The sequence below is a fragment of the Pteropus vampyrus genome, unplaced genomic scaffold, assembly GCF_000151845.1.
Source record: "Pteropus vampyrus isolate Shadow unplaced genomic scaffold, Pvam_2.0 Scaffold26, whole genome shotgun sequence".
In the NCBI taxonomy this organism is placed as follows: domain Eukaryota; kingdom Metazoa; phylum Chordata; class Mammalia; order Chiroptera; family Pteropodidae; genus Pteropus; species Pteropus vampyrus.
The window spans coordinates 10,278,258-10,290,606 of record NW_011888807.1 but is presented as its reverse complement, the minus strand read 5'-3'; the positions used below and the strand labels follow the sequence as shown (position 1 = coordinate 10,290,606).

The 12,349-nt window shown below is 31.9% G+C and overlaps 1 protein-coding gene across 1 annotated transcript in view; it reads right to left on the bottom strand.

Moving 5' to 3' along the window:
* Window positions 1-10,007, bottom strand: part of GBE1 (1,4-alpha-glucan branching enzyme 1) — a 197,132-nt gene extending 187,125 nt beyond the window's left edge. Inside the window, exon 1 of the mRNA XM_023528476.1 lies at window positions 9,842-10,007. The gene's annotated coding sequence lies outside the window, so the exon portion shown is untranslated. The remainder of the gene's footprint in view (window positions 1-9,841) is intronic.
* Between the last annotated feature and the right edge of the window lie 2,342 nt (window positions 10,008-12,349).

Below are 12,349 nucleotides of genomic sequence, written 5' to 3'. Positions count from 1 at the left end.
AGAAAAGCAACAAGAACTACAAAATGCACCTACTGAAAGAGACATACATGGTCAGCTTTACTCTGGACAGAAGTTTGGGCAAGTGAGTAGGGGAGAATTCCTTGGCTTCTCCTTCCTCCCATGTCTTCCACTAGTGTCACCTACTAAACCAACTCGACAGAAGCAGAAACAAATGTGGTGCAGAGCAGAACAGAAAAGGGTGGGTGAAAGGATCTTAGGGCAAATAAGCAAATCAACAGCACAGTAAAATATCCAAATTTGGTAAAAACATCAATAAGCAAGGCAACCCAAGAGAACTGAAAGCACATGTTCACATAAAATCTTGTACACAGATGTTCAATAGTCCAAAACTGAAAACCACCCAAATGTTCATCTGCTGAGAAATAAACAAAATGTGGTATGTCTATATGGTAAAATACTATTCAGTCCTAAAGAGGACAAAGGATTGTTACATGCTATGAAATGAATGAATCTTGAAAACCTTATAAGTGAAAGAAGCTAGAAACAAAAAGCTACAAATTGTCTGATTCCATTTATATGAAATTTCCAGAATAGGGAAATCCATGGAGACAGAGAATAGATTAGTGGTTGCCAAGAAAGGAAGGGAAAAGAGAATTGGGACTAACTGCTAATAGGTATGAGGTTTCTCTTTGGAGTGATGGAAATGTTCTGGAATCAGACAGTGGTAATGGCAAATACCATTACCATACAGTAAATACACTAAAAACCACTCAAGCGTTTACTCTGAAATGGTGATTTTTATGTTATATGAATTATATTTCAACTTTAAAATGTTAAATAAAAAAATAAAGAAAATAAATAACTAAGAAGTGAAAGTATATAATAAGCCTTAAAGACTTAAGTCAAAAGTCATTTAGTTCCCATGGTTCCTGGGCAGAGCTCTACATATCATCGGTATCACTACCAAAGGTCATTGATACTTGCTGACAAAATGTGGGATTATTTTCAGGTTCTTATTCTCTAAATAATACATTTGAGGTACTTCTGCCACTGATTTGCAAGCAACTAAAATGGCTTAGTCATTTTTTTCAAGAACCTATCACAAGAGATGGCAATCAAAATTAAAATTAATATTTGCACAGTTTCACATCAGGAATTGCAAAGCAACAAAGCAAAATTTTCTTTTTTTAATCTATTCAAGCTTAAACATACCTCTAAATTTTTCTAATAACAAAATAGTTGGACAGGGATTGAAAATGTAAAGAATATAAGCCAGTAATGGGGAAAGAGGGAAAGGACTGGGGGAGAGAGCTGACAAACCTCCGCTCTAAGAGCTGAAACCTCCAAGACTAATGAGTGAACTCCAGTTGGCCTGCTTGGGACAACTGTCCCAAGTAAAACAGTGGGTAAGTAAAACAGTGCTATACATCTTTTAAGGATTTACTACATTTTTGAAACCTCTACAGTGCAAAACGATATTCAGTTATGTTATCTGCGGCATAAGAAAGAAAATATCAACAATTTAAATTGGAGCTGTTTAAAAGTCTATAAGTGACAGCTTCTTAGAATAATACAATTTGAACTTAAAATAAATAGTTTAGTTGTGATCAAGAGACAGAAAGTGTTGATACATGTTATAATCAATCACGCTCGGGGCCAGACATTACTATTATAAAACAGTAGACTTCTCTAGGAAAACATCTAACTGATAAGAGAATAATATGAATGATATACCTTCTCTGTGTAAGTAAGTGGTGAACTTAATAAAGTCACTTTAATGGATAAAATTATGAAAATTTCAAAAGACAACTGTTGAAGAAAACCATAAACAAAATAATTTTACAGACATTAACTAGAAGAAAAACATTAAAACCAAAACCTAATAAAAAGTACTGTATTAACCAAACAGCATAAATTTTTAACAGGATATGTATGAAAAAGTAACACAAGGAAAGAAAATTATTATTTATGTCACACAGTTCAAAATCTACTTTCTAGCATTAAGGTCTGTAACAGCAATCTCCTAAAATCCCAGAAGGTAAAAATGCTTCCCTATAAAATAATCCCATTAGGCATTATAACAAACTCTCTGATCCAACACAACTGGGGCCACAAGTCAGTACATATATTGAAAATAGTGGTTAAAGCAGAGAATGACAATACATATATAAACGGTAAAAATTTTCTTTTAACTTAAAAAGATAAATATAAATATTCACCCATCTTCTGATTTAAGATTTTATTTTTTTAAGTTTAGTGCTGAGATTTTATATCATGCTTATATGAGCCTATGCCTATAATGTGACATTTATGATTTCCAATTCTCCCATATTCTTTACATTTTCAATCCCTGTCCAACTATTTTGTTATTAGAAAAATTTAGAGGTATGTTTAAGCTTGAATAGATTAAAAAAAGAAAATTTTGCTTTGTTGCTTTGCAATTCCTGATGTGAATAAAAATAGAATGAAAGCTAAAAGGTGCATGCAAAATAATCTGTATGTGAAATCATTAGATTTGCAGCCTTTTCTTGTAGCTCACTTGTGCATACTTAATTCAAAATAATTTTTCCAACTTGTCCATACTGAGATTTTCTCAATATTTAATAATTTTCTTTCCTATCACACTCATAGTTCATCACTTTATATAATATTATATTACAGGATCATAATGAATTGGCATTCACAGGATTGGAGGGGGTGCTCACTATAAGCATACAAGGTAACTGGCAAGAGGAAAATTATATATGCCTATGCAGTCACTCTCTACGACCAATGTGTGCTCAGTCTCCTGGAGGAAACTCTCAGCTCCTTGACAATAAGCCTGTAAAGCAGAAGTAAATTCAGTAAGTCTGGTAAGTATATTTTGGTTAAGTAAACCTCCACTGTACCTCTACTCCACTGAAAATGAATAATCGATCAATGAAAACAAATCAAGGGTGTGAGAGAATCAATACCAGGTTGGAAAGCTAGAGAAAGTCCCCCACAACTTTCTACAAAACATCCATTGGCTGATTAGTTATTTTAAGTTGACATATATCAAAAAGGCCATTACATTTCTTAGCATGTGTTGGCTCGGTTAACAATCATAAAGCTGTCTATCTCTACCTTGTAGGTTGCCACCCCTTTGCCAAAATAAGAATCCCCAGATCATCCCAGAAATTTGCTTTCTAGAAACATTTTCAATAAGCCAAACTAAAAGGAAGCCATATAAAAATGCTTTCCGAAGATGCACAGGGAGTTGAAAATGTCTGTGTAACAAGACTCCTTTAAGTTCCACTCGAATCCAGAGGTTAGTAGAGATTCCAAAGAAGGCATCTCAATAATCTAAGTAGGAAGCATTATGCTTCTGACATATCTAATCAACTCCCCTATGGTCCCAGAAAAAAAGATATCTGGAATATTAAAAAAAACCTGAAAAGTTTACACCTTATATTATGAACATCTGTTATTTGCCACAAAGACCATTTATATTATTATTCTCAATTTTTTATGAGCCTCCACAAAAGAGAATTCTGTTTCCATGCCCCATTGATATAGGCTTGGCCAAATTATTTGGTTAATGAAATGAAAGCGCAAATCACATTTGCCATTTCTAAGCTGGAGTTTTTAGAGCCACAACAAGTTTCCTCCATTGCTGTTCCTCTCTACCACAAGATCAGCATGTTCCAAACAGGGGCTAATCCACCACCCTTGATTCTGGAAAGAATCTGACACTCAGGCAGAGACACAGCTGACAAGGTAGCCAACATGAGCAAGAAATAAGTCTTTGTTGTTTTAAGCCATTAAAATGGGGGAGTTTTTCATAACATGCATTATCATAGAGAAAGCTGACTGACAGAGATACCACAGATTTAGTTGAAGGAAAAGAATACAAAGGAGGTTGCTATCAGAACTATACCTTCCAACTATAAAGGACTTCTAAACTAATATTAATACTAATCGCTAATTTTCAGATCAGTGTTTCTCAAATTATCTAAGATGATGGACTAGTTATCTTAAAATATATTCCACTCTATTGTAGACCAATACTTAGGCAAAATAAAATGAATTATTAGACAATCGAAATAAAAAGACTTTCAAAATTTAAGCCCCAATTTCTGTATTACCATTCAACTGAAATAAAATTACTCTGTCAAGCTGTTATTAACGTTTTTAAATGCTTACTCCCAATTTCTGACATATCATTGCAAACCAATTACAGTGCACGAAACCACATTGGTTCACAGAGCACACTTTGAGTAGCACTGTTTCAGAGCATGTGGAATTAAGAAATATAAAGGCTTTTGTGCTGATGTAAACTTTTTAACAACTGTATAACTGGAAACTAAATTGTAGACAAATTTCATGCAGAAAACAGGTAAAATTCTACTTGGTATTTTTCCCACTCTACAAAAATATCTGTGGTTATTTTTTACTATAGGCATAAAAATCAGACTAAACCATTTTTTTTAGTCTATCAATGATAGACATGTAGGTTCTTTGAAATGTGCCTGGCTCCCGGACTTCGTAATTTTAAATGAAATGTTTTCAGTTATAAGGAATAGAAACCCAATTATTTTATATTGACATAAGTAGTTTACTGCCTTGCTCTCTATTTATTATCATCTAGCTACTGGAAAGCAGCTAGTTTTCTTCAATTATTTAGCAAACTACAATAAATATGATTTACTTCCAAAACTGCAAGTATATTTTAAATTGCATTTAATTTTCTAAAGAATGAATTTTTGCTATGTTTAAGAGGATTCAAAGCTTTGGAAATTCTTCTCAAACCTTTAACATACTTTCTGACTTGCCCAGAAATACTTTTTGGGTGGTATGATTCCAATCTTGATGAATGTCATTATATATCCACTGTCCTTCTGGGTTGCTGTAGCAGCTGGTGGCTGCTTAAAAATCTAGTTTCTTTTTTTTTAATGACTGAAAAGAAAAAATTAAAATGATTGCTTTATTTTCTCTCAAATGAAGAAAAAATATGTATGATAAAGTTGCTTTCCAAGTTTTAAAAATGTGATGACAAAACATGTACCTCAGTTTGGGCAAAATAAAAGAGACTAAAACATTTGACTTTTGCAAAGCTCAATTGCCTTTTGAAATTAATTATAATTTTTTAAATAAAAAATAAAAAGACCTTTGCAAATTAGAGTAGCTTTTCAATCTTGTTGATTAAATTTCTGTAGCAATGAATTTTCGTACGCACAGGCTAGTTAGTATCTAGAGCAACCCAGTTAGGCAGTTAAGACAGATATTATCACATTTATCTCCACTGGGTCCGATGAAAAACCATCTTCAGAGAGCTCAACTGTGTTTTAAAACTTTAAATTCCATGTTTTTTTCTTTTCTTTAACATGCCAATTCATGGCAAATTCTTTCTTAAAGATAATTTACATTTATTACTCTAAGTAGTTGTACTAATAGGTGAGTTGGCAAAAAACTACACCAGAACCATAAACATTTACCAGCAATATTATGAGTAAGCTCCGAGAAAAAATGTATAGTGCAGTCAATTCTTAAAATAATTAGAAGGGAAGACAGACATCACAACAATATGCTAAAGTATTTTGATTACAGGTATAATTTTCCATAATACAGAATTAAAGTCTAGACATTCTTTAACTTTAATTTCTTCTGAAAAATTATCACAACTAAATGGGCAATCATTTAGAGGAAAACTCAATTAAGAAAATTTCCCTTTTCTAGAAAATATAAGCAACAGTCAATTTATCCATTAGCTGAAATAAGATTTTTGTTGCAAGTGTTGGAAGATTTGTATATATTGTCTTTGGGAATTGAGAGAAGAGATAGGTACAAAAGCAATGTTTTAAATTATATGTACAATATGTTTTAATGATAAAAATATAAATAAAATTATGTCACTTTTTAAATCTCTGCCAACAGGTAAAGAAGCAATAGTTTTCTCAGGTGCTATTTCAGCACATATATAGATATTAAGCTTACTGTTGCATTAGATGACAAATGAAGTAAGAAATAAAATTTGTTAAAAAGGTCAATGATATAGAGATTAATTCTATAGATTCTTTTAAGTTTATTGATGTTCAATTTGTCAGCGGATAAATATAAAGTCATATGAATATAGTTAAACACTTTTTAAAACATTTTATTTCATTAGCAAAACCACTAAGAAAAACATCTTAACTAATTTTCATTTGCATTTTCTAATAAAAAATATACTGTAATTTTTTTAGCTAATTAATGTGTATTTTTTTTCTTTCTGGTTTAGTATAAATTCATACATTAGAAGACTTAACAATTAAATTATCTAACACATTTTTGACCCTGAGAAAAAATTCAACAAAAAAAAATGACTTTCTTCTTGCTCAACTCTTCTTAGGAAAAAAAGATTTTATGTAAATAAGAGAAAAACAAAATATAGAATCCTTTGTGTTTAAAAAAAAATGGCATGGTTAATACAGTTATATAAGGGTATATTTTTAGCTATGTTGTCATTACCTTCAAAGTTCTATGGTCTACACAGTCATTAAATTGATACTCATGTGTACATTTTTCCAAAAAAAAAAATTTTTAATTAATTATTAACCCAAAATATTGGTTCTGCTCTCAATTTTCAAGTTTTGTTTTTTGTGTTTTTTTTTCAAAGTTTCAAAGCTTTTAGTGAGAAAAAGTTGAGATTCCATGTATAAAGAGATCCTGTGACCCTGTGACTTTGGGCAGAAAAAAAGATAATCTTTCATCTAGATAAGAAAATAGATTAGACATTTAAATTTTACCAGCATACTGCTTGTTCTTAACTATTTTCTATAACAATTTCATTTATCTTAGTCTTTCCAATCTCTCCAATAAAAATAAAGGACCACTGATTAAAGCATGGTTGATGGAAAATAACTGACTGAATGCCATCTCAAGGATATGGTGAGATTTTAAATTACTTGATATACCTTCACAAAGGGCAGGATTTTTAAAAATCAAGTTAAATTGAAAAAATTAACAAAAGAAATTTTACATTAAAAGAGAGGCTAAGTAATTTTTACTTTTTTTCTTTACAAAAGATTCTTTAAGTTATTATACTTTTAATAGTTAAACACTAAATCCTATGTACAATTTTTGAATGCAATTCTCCAAATGCACATATGGCCCAACTAAATTTACAAGGCAAAATTTTTAATAATTCTCATTATAACAAATCTAGTTTTCATATAGTCCTTTTCTCATATTTTTTATATTTCTAAAACATATTTAGTGTATTTAATCAAAAATATGGAGGAGGAGGTAACTAATGCAAGTATCAAAATTTAATTGAGGTTCTTATAGTAGTTCTCTTTTTATGAAAATTTAACTTGAACATTCTCAGTACCTCTAAATCTTGTAGTCATAAAAAGAACTAATAAAATAGAATATCAGTATGTGCCTTTACTATAGACTAATGTCTAAGTGATCTATAAAAAAAAATAGTAATCAAGGCAGTTGCATAGAGAAGGCAGAGAAATAACCATGTTTGTGTATAAAAAAATTAATAACAATTTCAGTAATAATTTAAGTGAAATGTTTCCTATCCTCAAATTACACTTCATAATTATCAACAGGCCAAGCTATCTGAACAAGCAAATCACATGATCTTTCACCACACTCCCCATGAAGTTTTCAAAAATTCTCAAGAAATATAGGGAGGTGATATCATTGAATTGTGGGGACTGCAGAGAGAATTATTTTAAGTCCTTATACCTGTGCTTTCCAGTAAAGCAGCCACTAGACACTAGTGGCTACTGAACACTTGAAATAAAGTTAGCACAACTGAGAAACTGAAGTTTTAATTTCATATAATTACTTTATTAAATTTAAATTTTAAAACTATTACTTTAGTTACTAAAACATTATTATGTTTGGAAAAACTTGGGTATACACTTTTAAACTGAAAATCTTATTAAATCTAATTCATATCAAGTATTTCCAATGAAAAAGTATCAGATTTATAAGACATAGTACAAAATATTATAGCAACAAATTTTATATTAATTACATGTTAAAATAATATTTTGATATACTGGGTCAAATAAAATGTATCATTATTAAAATTCATTCAACTATTCTCCCTTTACTTTTTTAACACAGCTCCTAAAAATTCTGAATTACATAAGTGTCTTGCCTTGTATTTGTAGTGGACAGTGCTGCCTTGGACAATACATATAAAATCAAAACTTTTTAAAAGTCAGGTTCCTTAGAGAATAATATACATGCAGTAAAACTCACTCCTTTACATGTACAGTTCTATAAATTCTGACAGATGTATAGTCATGTAACCATCACCACAATCAGGACATAATACATTTTTATCACCCCAAAAAAGTTCCCTCATTCTCTTGTGTAATCAATTCACACCTTCTACCCCAAAACCGTGACAATTCTGTTTTCAGTCTCTATCGTTTTATTTTCAGAATGTCATATAAATGGAAAAATATAGCGTGTAGACTTTTGAGTCTAATAAATCAAATTTTAAACTTACACCACTCTACGGCACTAAAGGACTATTACCATTCTGATATTTCCTTTCCTTGGAACATTTTGTCAAGGTCTATTTTTCCCAGTTATTCCACTTGCAAAACTGAGCTTTCTTCCTTGCCACTATTACAGCAACCTAATTACGCTTCTAGAACAAAACTAAACAGATTGCATTATAGTTATTTATATACAGGTCTTCCTCCCATTACATTGTAAGCCAAAAGCCTGACTTCTAGAACCACTATGTTTTTCATAAGATTAACTGTCTAGTGAAACTAACAGTACAGATAACAAGACTAAGAAGGAATTTCCTATTGTGTTATAAAAAAAGAAAAGGAAAAAAAATTAAGGGATGAAGAAGTTTACCCTCTAGATTAGACGTCTACTTTTACTGAGGTCTCAAAAAAAGGATATTGGGCCATACAGGATCCAAGAACTGCAATGTAAATGTCTCCTATCCTCAAAATACTAACCAGGTGCAAATACTAGTGGAGATTTAACCTGGACTGCTATTTTTACCCAGATTTCTATTGTCTTCTTTCAGGGCTTGCTAACAAAGTTGAGTAAATCTGTAGTAGTTTAACACTATTTTCCTCATAAACTGTTATTTCTGGTACATGATTTTACAGAACATAGTTTTTCAGGAACATGTGTATCGCATTATAGTAGAAATACCTGTTATCACATGAAAGTAAAGACTTAAAAATTCTATGGCTCGATCTGAAAAGTAAATTATTTGTAACTGTTAATCTTTATATAGTCAAATATATGAAATATAACGTCTATCTGTTAGGTAGTTAGGTAGACATAAGCAACTAGAGAATGAAGGCCCCTCCCAAAGATCTCCCTTAGGACTTCCTTGGAACCCCCATTTTATGGTTATAAATTACCTCTACATTCTGAGATACAAAGGAGAAAAAAGCCATATAATAGCAGCTAGTTTGGTCCAGCCACAAACACTTGCACAGTTAGTAATATCCTAACCTCTCCGTAAACTCAGCCTTGTTATAACATCATTATAATGCTATGCATATGCCCAGAATTTCATAAATCTCATTTTAACAGACTGTATTTTGGGTAATCGCATGCAAAGTAGGCGACCTCACATGTCAATCATCCAGCACCACTCTCAGAACCTCCTATCACGGCCCTAATATAATACAGACCTTCCCACTTCATGAAGCTGCAGCCTTCTTTGGCATAGTCCATTTCTCCTTTGAAATGTACTTTTATAAATCTTATTTTTCTAAATCTTGCTGACTGTAATTCTTTACTGTGTCAGCAGAACCAAGGCCCCCTCAAGTGCTATCGAGGCAACAACGGATTTTAGATCGCCCAAATGGTAACATATCTTTTAAACAGATAAATAAAATATTATCATTGACTTTAATGCTTCCAAAGTACTTACTGAAGTCTCCAGTTAGAAAAACTCCTTCTGCTCCAGGGGCCCATTCTTTGCAGTATAAACCACCATCAGCACATCTGTGAATGCCAAATGATTCATAGCCCTTGGAAAACTTATCGATACCACCTTCATTCTCTCCAATGTTGTTCAAAGTCTGGTTAAACCGCTTATACCTTTGAAAAGTGCAGAAGAAGAAAGTTAGAAAATTATATTGTCTTCCAGAAAAACTATTGTAATTAAGTAGGTGCTTCACTCTTATTCCGAAAAAGAAAAATATATATCATTGAAGAGAACTATTGTGAACAATTTTGTTTATTGGTAGAGATTACCAGGTAGGATAAAATCATTATCTCAAATAAACTAAATTGATCCTACCAGCATTTTTTGCAATTTCAAGCATTATGATATGAGAGGAAATATAATGGTTATATTATTCCATGAAATTTTTTAAACCATTATAGCAAATTCTATGTCAAGATAGTATAAAGATCATCCTAAATCTTTCACCTCTAACCCCTAATAAAATTTAAAAAAAAAAAAAAATCAAAACTCAGCAAAAAAAAATAAAATTACCCTACAGCAGGGCTTGCCACGTTTTCCTGTTAAGGGGCAGATAGTAAATATTTTAGGCTTTCCCAGCCATATGGTCTCTGTTACAACTCAGCTGTTTCTCTGAAGCATGAAAAGAGCCAAAGGCAGTATGTAAATGAATGGGTATGGCTGTGTTCCAATAACACTTAATTTACAAAACCAGGTGGCAGGGCCAAATTTGGCCCGTGGGGTATAGTTTGCCTAGCCCTTCCCTATAGCAACTAAGCATGGAAAGAACATAGACCACCATCAAACTACAATGGCTAATAGCATGAAGAAAAAAACAAAGATTCCTTCCCAATCAGGACCTGATCTTCTTCAAATCCCCGGAGTCCATATTCAGGATTGGTTAAAAAAAAAAAAAAATACTATTTTCACTTATACCCCCTAAATCTGAGGAAAAGCAAATTAGGACAAAACTGGTAAAACTGGAGAAGTGAAGCATGTAGCAGGTGCTCTCTGTCAGAAGTGAAGGTTCCAGAACTACACAATGAATTGAGAGCAAAGTCAATAAGCTTCCCTGCACTTCCCCATACCCTGAAGGGTGAGCAATAAAAGTCCCCAAAAGCTGGCATGAATCCATGTAGGGGAAATACAGGGAATATACAAAATTTGAGAAGCTGACTAATGAAGAACACCTCAGCTGAGCTGATCAGAAAAAGAACCTTTCCACAAATGTTTCACATTATATTTCAACTTCATTAAAAACAAATTTAATAAAAATAAAAGCTGAGAGATTATATGATGAAAGAAGAGGAGTAAAATTAGACCACAGAACTAAACAAACAAAAAGAGGAACAAAGTATATCATTAGGAAATAATAAATAAATTAGAGTTGGCAAGGGACAAAATGCACATACAGCAAAAATAACAAATTACTAGTTAAGTGAATAAATAATTGGAAATTGATATAATTTAAAGAAGACAAAGAAACTGAATATACTAAAGAGAAGCTAAGAGAGATGCAAAATTGACAAAAAGATCTAAATAAGGATGGCTGGTGACTCCTAAGAACTAAAAAAAAAAAAATTGAAAAAAAAAGGAAAAAATGCTGAAATTCACACATAACAAAACTGAAAACCTAAATTTCAAAATTCCACTTTCCACCTAAAAAAACAGTAAATATATGATAGTCTGTGTGGATAAAATACAGTACAGAGAAAAAGACATTCTCAAATATTCTCAAATACTCTCTAGAGAACAATTAGAGAACAATTTGGCATCAGCTATGAAAATTTCAAATTCATACTCTTGAACTAAGTAATTCCATTCTAGAAATTTACCCTTTGGATATATTGCACAAGGAAGCAAAGACATCTACATGTACAATGACAATCATTATGGCGTATCAAACCATGCAAAATAACCTACTTATTCAACAATGGGAGACTGGTTAAATAAACTGTGGAACACTCAAACAAAAAATTACACAAGAGCCATTAAGAAGAATGAAGTAGAGAGAAATGTGTTGATGTGGAAAGATGTCCAATATAGACTATCTGAGAAAATAAGTTGCAGAGCAGTTTTCCACAAAGCACATATTTGTATAAAGAAAATAAAGATATAACTACAGTTGACATACAGATACGTTTTTCACAGGCCTCTTGCTGGGCACCTGGGAATTTCAATGGCCTGGGTCAAGCCTAAGGATCCCTAGCACCATTATGCTCCCCACATTTGTTTCAACAACAGGGAAGGATAAGGCACAGAATCTGATCAGTGGAGGGCAAAGGCTTATGGGAATGGTAGGTGCGAGTGGACTATTTCATATATGATCCCCTTTTGTATATATACCTAACAAATACACACAAACACACACATACACACACAAACACATATACATTCATGGTTTTGAAAAATGCAAATTACATTTAATCTATTACTGGAAATAAATTAACTTTTATTGAACTGTCATAATCC